Source organism: Pelecanus crispus, chromosome 1 (genome assembly GCF_030463565.1).
Source record: "Pelecanus crispus isolate bPelCri1 chromosome 1, bPelCri1.pri, whole genome shotgun sequence".
Taxonomy (NCBI): Eukaryota; Metazoa; Chordata; class Aves; order Pelecaniformes; family Pelecanidae; genus Pelecanus; species Pelecanus crispus.
In genome coordinates, this window is record NC_134643.1 from 213,454,141 (window position 1) to 213,464,736 (window position 10,596).

At 38.0% G+C, this 10,596-nt stretch overlaps 1 pseudogene; it reads right to left on the reverse strand.

Moving 5' to 3' along the window:
• Positions 1-6,032: 6,032 nt before the first annotated feature.
• LOC104031478 (proteasome subunit alpha type-1-like) lies at positions 6,033-7,724 on the reverse strand (annotated as a pseudogene).
• Between the last annotated feature and the right edge of the window lie 2,872 nt (positions 7,725-10,596).

Below are 10,596 nucleotides of genomic sequence, written 5' to 3' on the forward strand. Positions count from 1 at the left end.
TTAATATGCTATGACTTGAATACTGTTGAGCATAGGCTGTTATGAACCCCAGTCAGTACAGAGATTGGCCAGCTGTGAGTTCCTCTTTAATCATGGTGTTCTGGATGCCCTGTGATCTGTTTGTATGGTTTCACAGACCATGAGCAATCCATGGATTGACCACAGTCTGGGAATGAATGTTATATTTTCTGTTTCTCCTGCTAGGATTTTCTATCTTGCTACTTGTCGAAACTGTCAATTTCTGCAACTGGAAAAAAGTAGCAGGATGTTAATTGGCCTTCCTGTCTATTAACAAAAATGTGGAAGAATATCATTCACTTTCATAACTCACACAACTTCTGAAGGCCTTTTCAGACTTTAAGCAGGGCTATACAGTAAAGTTTGTTCCTTCTGTAAAATTCCCACATGGATCATTACTTTCTCCCTACCCAAACTTCCAATTCACTTTCAAATGTATGAGTCACTGTTGAGCTGAATATGTATTTTATTATGAGTCCTGGTATTCCATCAAAATGATATCAGCAGAACTACATCCTTTACTTTCTGCTTTATATTTTCTGTGCACTGTTGTTAAGCCCTGGTGAGTAATGTATAGTATGGTGCAGTATGTAACATAGCTTGTACTGTATTGAACAGTGCTTGTTTTTCACTCCAGAGATATAAGCCTGTGATCAGTGAAAACAATTTCTGTAACATGAAAGCATCTAAAAACAGCTGATTGTTTTAGAGGGACAGAAACATAGCATTTAAATTGGATATACCACAAAAAGCATAACTGTACAGTGTGCAGAATGATATAAAAGGAGTTTGTAGGGTGGTTTTGTCACTGAACTTTAATTAAAAATCATTCTGGTGACTCATATGAAAGTACTTATGACACAAATGATTTAAGTATCATGTGTTATGATTCAGTCACAGGCTGAGCAGATGCAAAGTCTACAGATACTTTATAACTAGATTCTTCATCTTTATAGGTACTGGGAGTTCCAAAATGTGTTTTATTAAAAATGTTTAATACTATTATATTTTGTTGCAATTCTTAGCAACAGAAAAATAAAAAGTGTCCTTGATTTCTATAAACCAAATCCCAGACTCCTTATATGACTCAGAATATTTGTATAAAAAGAAAAACTACAAAGTGATTATAAAAAAATGTTTTAATTTTAAATAAAAAGCTGATTCTGGTCTTTATAGATTTTTTTTTATCTTTCATGATAAACACTTAACTGCATCAAAAACAAAGAAAACCCAAAGAAAAATAATATCAATTTTAAAGTTTAAAAGTTTTTGAGCTGCATACAGAAATTCCTTTTTGAGCCTTCATATCAACATCTTAGTAAGCCACAAAGGTGGAGAGAATCAAATGCCCACGTATTCCTAAGCTCCTATCATCTATAACAGTGGATCCTACATTTCATTCTCTTAATGTATCACGGACACTAGTGCGGTCATCTATCATGTACGTCAAATACCACCTTCCAGAAATGAATTACGGAGATACTGGCACTGCGTAGCAGTAGGAGGAGTATATCATCCAGTGAGCTCCCTTTGAGACTCTGATCATATGATGCAAGACCAGTTGCCTGACCTACCAAACCATTAATGATTGATAGACCATGAGTTGGGAAACTGTGACTCATGTGTCCCTGCTTATCACTCTTATGGGTACCACCAATTACTGTGAAACTCGTGGGTTGCATTAGAACAAGTCCACATGTGAAAGGGAGCAAAAGAACATGAAAGCACATTGCAGTTCACCTCCACAGAGGTGGAGATGTGACAGGCAACCAGGCTATACTCCTGATGTAATTATGATAGCTAGCTATTATTTAGTTTGCTTCCTGTCGTTTTATTTCCTACATAATCAACCAATTTTTTGTGAGGAGGCATAGCATAATGCATGGTTGTCACACCATGTATGGAGATTTGGTACATCATCATTGAAATTATCAAGTGGTGTTAATATACAGCCTGCATTTAGTTTTTCGCTATTTAATTATAATAATATGTTCTGTAAAGAAGGTATATTTTTGTTGTTTTTGTTTTTTAGGTTTTTTTTAGATTATTGTGTCTTGTCTTCTAGAGAAGACAAGAGATCTTTTTTTTTTTTTTTTTTTTTAAATAGTCATAGCTGGACATATATTTTAAGCTAAGTCAGCAGGTGTTACTAGACCAAAGCTATGCTGATGAAGTAAAATTTTTAAGTCCTTTGAATGATTATTCTGTTTAAAATACCCTCCATGCTAAGTAGCAAGCCTAAAAATCACATTTTTTTTAAAAAATAGAACAAGATTTCAGTAATTTGATATCTGAAGATTTCATTACGTCTGGTTTTGGTTTTTCTTTTCCTTTGTAGATCATAACAGATAAGTAACCAGGTTTTCTGTGTATATTTTTCTCCTGTAGAGGTTTATGAAAAGAACAGAAGAGGATACATTACTTTTTTACTTAAGGACTTGACTGGGAAGGATGGTATCTATGATTTCATACATTCTCTTACTCTACTCATCAAGTGCTTTTAACACACTTGAATGCTTTTGTGCACAAAGATCCACACTGAACAGGTGGGGTAGTGGGTGATGTGTGATATATTCAGACCCTGTAGACTTTTTTTATCTGTTTTAAAGGAGATGTGCAAACTGTACTACTGTCTTGGAAACCTTGGTTGGTTGTTTGTTTTTCCATAAAAATACAAACCAAGTCATTCAAGTAGAAAATATGACTTTGTCCTTTTGTGTCTGATGAAGAATCCAGAACATAATTAGGATGGGCACTAAAGTAAAATTTGTTTTCAGGATTCTATTAATTTATTTATTGAGAAATTTGCTCTAAATAACTTTGGAACTCATTTACCTGTTGTTTCCCAGTTTCATTTTCTCATGAAATAGGTAATATAGGGAACTGTTTGATGCACTCTTCCTCCCTTCCACCCTACCTTTATTGTACGTCATTGAGTTTTATATACAAGATAATGAAAAAAACAAGTAGTCAGGTACTAGTGTTGATGGATGACAGTGATTTAAGATCTGGTTCCACCTCTTTACACATTTTAACACAGCATTTATTCACATAAGCAATGACTTTGAGATCAGGAAGAAGGCAGACTGTCACATTCATCATAGCTCTCAAAACAACAGGTTCACTCTTTCTCAAAAGCAAAACATCACCAGTCAACGTAATTAACAGAGGAAAAACATAGATCATTTAAATTATTCATTTGGATAAAAACTGAAATGATGGAGGATCAGAAAGGGTTGTCTGATACTTATGACAGTGGCATTAGTGTTAGAATTCCTCTTGCTTGAGAGTGTTTCTGCTCAGCACTCCTTGTGAGCAATGGGTAAGAGTAATATTAACCAGAGTAGGTCATATGCAAGATAATTCATTTTTTAAAATGACCTACTCTCTGTTTTAGGATGTTGAGAGGTACTTGCCTCATGAAGAGGGACATCTAGGAGTAAAATAATATGGAGATGATGAGCTGTGATGGCCTATATGAGAAAGTGCACAATTTTGATTATCTCCATGTGTCACAGTGTGTCAAATTCAGTAGCCACAACCTCTGTTTGACATTAGCTATGTAGCAAGGGGGGTGAAACCAGAGAACCTGCTCTTGCAGAGATCCTCCTTCTTTTGTAAGCAGCCACAGACAGTCCAATGACCTTAAATATCTGGTACCATGCTGAGATTCTAGATACATCTGAAGTTCATCAGTGCTCAAATGAGCAGCTTGATCTTTGTAGAGAAACTTGTAGCAGAAACTTTGTAGAGCATCTCCAAAGACTCTTTTCTCTCTTTTTCAATTTTTTCCCCCTTTTCACATCAATGCATGTTAAAAAGGTTGGAAGCTTAAGTTATTTTAAAATGGTAGATAGATGATAGATGTTACTAACAAACCCATGCTTTCAGGTAATGGCACAAGATTATTATTTTTCCACTAGAATAAAAAAGATGGCAATTTTAAGTACCTAATTCATGTACCTGAATTAAGAGTCAGTCACCTCATACAATCAATGTTGAGAAATGGCCACATCTGATGGGATGAAATCACCTTTTGGAGATGACTGTATCTCCCTTAGCTATATAGGAGAATGTCCATAACCTAGGTGCCCTTACTCAGATGTATAAAGTTAAATAAAACTTTCAATTCATTGTAAACTATACAGGGAGCATAGACATTGATCTTAGGGTACTTAAAATTACCTGTTGAACCCAGCATCTTCCCCTACTTTTCCTCCCATTGTCCCCAGATTAAATGTGCATTGATAATAAAAGGGATGGCTTATCCAGCACAAGGGTATTCAGAGCTTTCATTCAAAGTATGCTTGTCATTTATTTTTCTTATTTGGCTGTGGAGTGTTATTTGTGTGGGTCTAGTCTCCTATAAAAGCTGTTGCAATTCCTTTTGGTTTTTTTCATTGGCTGTTTTTATCAGTTTTGTGTTGTTTTCCTTCTTGCAGCATCCTTCCTTTCTTTTCCCTGGGCACCCTTCCATTCCCTCCTCCAGGGTTACCATAGAAATATGCAGTCACAAATTTCAGCAGAGAAACTCAGGCTGAAGCAATAAAATGAAATGTCAGGAAGAACTACTTTGCAAAAGTCACAAAACAAATTGTACATTTGGATAATTATTAATTATGTGATATTTTTACAGAATTTGGGCATAGCTGTAGGAGCTTGCTTTTAATGTTGTGCTTTTAGTTGGTACTCCACTATCTGCATTAATAGCATTGGCAATAAATACACTGATTTGAAGCGTATCAGCTTGGCAAGCCCTTTTATCTTCTGCCTGCAGTATTCATTTTAAACAGCTACAAAAATAAAACTTGGCACTTTCCAAAATAAGACTACAAACAAAGCTAAATATACTATGCACAGTATACATCTAAGTGTGACACAAAACACTTCATTGGTTACATGTCGGTAATTGTGAAAAGGCAAGGCAGAAGAGTTCCCCTCGTGTAAGACTTTTGGAATTAACTGCCTGTCCTTGATCTAGATATTAGGATATAAAACTTACGGGGGGTGGGGTGGGGTGGGGGGGGGAACCCAAAACATTTCTTTAAAAAAAAAAGGCTGTTTACTGCTAGATGTAAGGACAGTAAAAATATATTTTGTCACTAGATATATAGCTAGTTAAACTATTCATTGCAAAGCCTGATTCTTAGTATGATGTATAGTGAACTGACCTCAGTTTATGTAAAACGTATTTGATGTGCAACAGTGCTACGGTACCAGTTTGAAGTGGCAATTTTCAGCCCTGTAATTATTGGCTGGCTGTTCAGTTTGAGAGTTCATTCTTCACTTGTTAGGGTGTCTCATTGGTCACCTATTGGTTTTGCTTGTAGATTAGCTGTTTGGAACTCTTAAAATAGCTGAATTATTAATATGATCCTATAAACAGCACTGAGTGAAATATCATTAATTTATTCTTGATATATATATATACACTAATTCTACACAGAAAAAATATCTGAGAAATTTTTCTGTTTCATCATTTACAGTTCTAGTTAATGGAAAAAATCATGTAATTATTTATGCAGGAAAGAAAACATAATCCTAAAAAAAAATTAACATGATATCATAGAATCATAGAATGATTTAGGTTGGAAAAAACCTTTAAGATCATCAAGTCCAGCCATTAACCTAACACTGCCAAGTCCACCACTAAACCAATTAAGGGTAGAGTAGTAATTAATTACATGTTTCCTGGCTTGGTGGTTGGATATTTTTTAATGAAATTAAAACTAGGAATTTTTTAAATTTTTGTTTTTTCCAAGAAAGTGATTTATTTCCATTTGTCCTTACAAGTTAAAGACAGTATGCTTTTCATTAAAAAACAGTATCATGTACTATTTAGAAAATGATTACACCTTTCTTGTCAAAGAAAATACACCGAAATATGACCTCGTCTCTACCTTTTAAGGATAGGTGGGTTGGTTTCTTTCTTTTTTAAAAGTCATTCTCACAATGTATCAGCAGAAAATATATATAGGTGAGGATAAAGTTACCAGCAAATGGGTAAACGTTCCTGTATAATTAGACATACATTAACAGAGGAACTCATCCACCAACTAGTGCTCCATTGGCTCTTCTGCCTTTTCTGCAGGTTCAGCAGCAGGTGGAGCAGGCTTTCTCTGTGGTATCTCCTCAAGACTTTCTAGGAATGGTGTGCCATGACCCAAACTGGGCTGCCCAGAGAGGATCATGGAGGTTCTGTGATTCCCTTGCGCTAAATTAAGGTGAAATGACACCAAACTATCAATTAAACACTTTATTGATGGTAAACACCAACCTGAACTTGGAAAGCATAATGGTAGACAACCCAAACCAGGAAAGCGCAATGACAGGCAACGTGGGTTATAATTCAAATGCTTATAAGAGGAAAGAAAAAGGAAGAAAGAGGATAGAAAGAGAGATCACCACAGGCAACGTGGGTTATAATTCAAATGCTTATAAGAGGAAAGAAAAAGGAAGAAAGAGGATAGAAAGAGAGATCACCACCCTTGGATCCCATGATGTCGATGGCAGCCCTCCGGTGGTGGGCGCGCTGCTATTGGAGCACAGGCAGTCCGGCTGCACTGGCAGCGCCAGCACTGGGTGGGGGGGGTAGGTCCAGAGCAGCAACAGTGTGGAGTCCTCCGGTGGCAGGGGTGCATACATGGCTCCTCAAAGTTGTGTCTTTTATAGGCCAGTCCCCACCTCTAGTCTTACCCCCCTTGAGGCTTGTTCCAGAATGTTCTTCATCTTCTGCACAGGTACCACTGGGGGGTGGTGGTGGTGGTGGTGGTCACAAGGGGTCTTTTGAGTGGTTGTGAGCCCCTTCCCCAAATGAACCCTGCATGACCTTTGGCCATCAGAGGGCAGAACTGTGAATTCTCTGACAGGCCTCCTGGCTCCCTCTCAGTTGGCTTCTCACCTGTGGTGCTATGCAGACCCCAATTTATCACTATGGAGGCCTTAACTTGTCTCTATGCAGACCTTAATTTGTCTCACCATGATGTTTGAGACATTAACTCTTTCAGTCCCTCGTATGGTACTACATTATCATGGTCATAGATGGTAAACTCCATGTCTTTGCCAACAATTCCAATGGAAACATTCTTGGTGGTCAGATCCTGTTCAGCAGGCAGTCTCTCTCAGGGCATTCAGTCCGTGTTTTACTATCTCATTTAGATTATAGTCAGTAAATTCAATCATGTGTCTCACCAAATAAGTTCGTGCTGACTGGATGAGCACCAATGGACATTGCTTTTGTAGTCAAACTAGTTTGCAGAGGAACAAGTCTGGAAGATGTGAGGACCCATATCATCATAACCCGCAATAAGCAGTCCTACGCCATATGGTATTCTGCCATAATGCTGTGTTGGTATCTGGGTTTTTCTTCCAATTAGTGACACTAGGCGAGAAACTGAAAGAGGTCTATCAAACACAAATCTAGAATCCAGACACTCCTGACGCGTGAAATTGCACAAGAGTCTTCTATCAGCAGTAAGTCCAGCAACTGAGATACCAATATTGTTGTCAATGTACAGGACTTTTTTCTGATGAGCTGCCAGGTCAGACTGTGCTCTCTTTAGAGCAATGAGAATGGCATGCGTTTTCAATTTCAGCCCCACAGTGGCTGAGCCTTGTTTCACAGCTTCCATGGCATATTTTATTTGATGAATTTGGCCCTGAGGGCTCCAAACTGTGACATCATTGTCATACCTGTTGCGAAACATCTTCCTTCCCCCACAGCGGCGTGGGCTGCGGGGCAGTGAGTGGGGACCGCTCCAGCAGCGATCACTCTGGACTGGAAGACTTTTTTGAATACTTCTGGTACCAATTCTTGGATCTTGAAAATGTTACTGGATAATGTTATATACATTAGAAGACAACATCTGAAGGCATCTTTTGTCTTTTTTGGAGTGAAATACAAGTATAAGCTTATTGTTTCTCACAGTGCAGGTGGTGAAAACATTTGGGTTAGTATTACTCATATTTAAATATAAAAAATCTTGGGAGGGGAAGAAAAAAGGTAAGGTGTAATTGTCCACAACTGAAATTAGAATGAAATTTAGATTAATTTAACCCTTCCAAAATAACTGTATATGGAATTGGGAAAAAAGATAGAACTCTTACAAATTTTAAATATAAAGAAATATTTGTCTTAGTTACTTTTATATCATGTTTCCCTTCTTAACTTTAATTTCTTTAAATTTTGCAAAATTTAAAACAAAATGTTGCATTCACACAAAGATTTCCAAAATGACCAATAAAAACTTGAAATGTAATTTTTCAAAAGTTTCAAAATTGTAAAGGATACCTTGACTTAAGAGAGTGACAGTCATGAACACAATTTCTAGAAAAAACTGTTTCAAAAGTTGGAATATTTCAATTAAACATAAAAAAAATTATGAACAGAATTGTTTTAAGGTACCGAATAATTTTGAGTGCTTCACCTCAGTGCTTAGTGTGTTTCAAAACTGTCACTTCAAAACTGAAGAACTCAAAATTAGAGGTCAAAGTGCTGTTCAATTCCATATTGTATAGGAAGTCCTTCCTTTATTTGTTTTTTTGCCAAGAAAAATGTAGCAGGAATGGAAAACCTGATTGAATATTCATAAAAATTCATGGATATTCAGTATTCATGTTTAGCTCTTAATATTAGACTTTCTTCATGAAAGAGTACCATGAAGGTAAAGGGTACCTTTATCTTCAAAGGGTATAATAGAAGTCCTCATGTTTTAAAGCTGATCTAAAAAAACCTACCAGAATTAGGGAAAGAGCCTTAGCCCTTAATGAAACAGTCAAGTCATATTGGTTTGTGTCTGTTGGTTACTAAATGTTATAGACCTCCTTGGTGGCTCAGATGATATATGGCAAATTGTCAAAATGAAATAATTTGTTCACAAAATCACAGGAAGCAGAAGGGGAAAGGAGTCTGTGAATTCACTGAACAAAACTCTGTCTTCCCCTGCACATCTCACACACGGGATCAGACTCCTGACTGATGTTTACCTAAGCTGCTTCTTACAGACACTTTAAGATGCATTTTCTGCCAATATCTTTTGCAAATTATTTAAAGTTTTGTTGTACTTACTGCTAAGAAGTCTTACCTTAATGGTTAAACTAAGGGCTGTGGTAGATTTGCCTTGGCAGACAAAATTAGATAGATGAAGCTGTTAAAGCACTGAAATGTTTGTCTCTTCCCCTGTCCATTAATGCAGGGATGCCTGATACCACAAGTGATCAGCCTCTGAGTTATCACAGCATTCAGTCCAGTACATTAAGGTAAATGAAAACTAGATGTCTGATTTTAATCTTCTGCCACAAGCCTGTCAGAGTCCTAAATATCTTTTGCTGCAATACAAGACTATTGCTTCTTATCCTAGCTTCAGTGAGCATGGGGAGCAATTTATTATTTCTGTTATGCCACTTCTTCTTATGTATTTGAAGACTAAGAAAGATGCAGAGTTTTAAAGTGTAGATTTGTCTGACTGCCCACAATGAATTGTGTGTCAATACTTCAAGAAAAAGCTGGGAAGAATAAAACGTGGGATTAGGGCAAACCATAAGGCCAGTGAGCCCTCCACAAAGGTTACGTGTGGAGTCTTCTGCCAGTGATGAAGGGGGAGTTTCATGTCTCATGTTGTTTGTGAAGTGTACTGTGAGGCAGATGAGATAGGTAGCTGGCTGGTTTTTGTGAAAATCTGTCTTTGGGTTAGGCAGTTTTAGCATAGGTGCTGGAGTTGTTCTCACATGATTATTAGGAGCCCCTTTAATACAATGCCAAACTGCATGATTTGACTTAGGGATACAGCACTCCTTGAATGAGTCATCCTGGTGCCAGATGTTTGAATGCTCTGGAGATTCAGAGATATCTTTACTGAGTGCTTATATTATGTCTAACTAGGATACAGGAGAGGCTGGAGTATTTATCTAAGGCAGAGAAGAGTGCACTGAGAAAAGCTAGAAAGAGACAAGGCTGAGAATATGGGATGCAGCAACGTTTGTTTAGTCATCTTTCCTTAAAAATAAAACTACTGAGAAAGAAAGAAGAGAAAGATGACAATATATCAGAAACATATAGCTAAATTAGTAAAGGGAAATCATTATGAATTCCATGCCATTGACCTGCAGCACAACTCGCCAACACTGCTGCAGTACAAGGGGACAGGGAATGGGGGTTGCGGTCAGTTCTCACACGGCTCTGCCACTCCTTCCTCAGGTGAAGGACTCCTTGCACTCTTCCCCTGCTCCAGCATGGGGTCCCTCCGATGGGAAACAGTCCTCCATGATCTTCTCCAACGTGGGTCCTTCCCACAGTCTGCAGTTCTTCATGAACTGCTCCAGCGTGGGTCCCTTCCATGGGGTGCAGTCCTTCAGGAGCACACTGCTCCAGTGTGGGTCCCCCACAGGGTCACAAGTGCTGCCAGAAAACCTGCTCCAGTGTAGACTCCTCTCTCTCTCTCTCCACAGGTCCACTGCTCCTGCCAGGAGCCTGCTCCAGCGTGGGCTTCCCATGGGGTCACAGACTCCTTCAGGCACATCCACCTGCTCCAGCATGGGGACCTCCCCAGGCTGTAGGTGGATATCTGCTCCCCCGTGGAC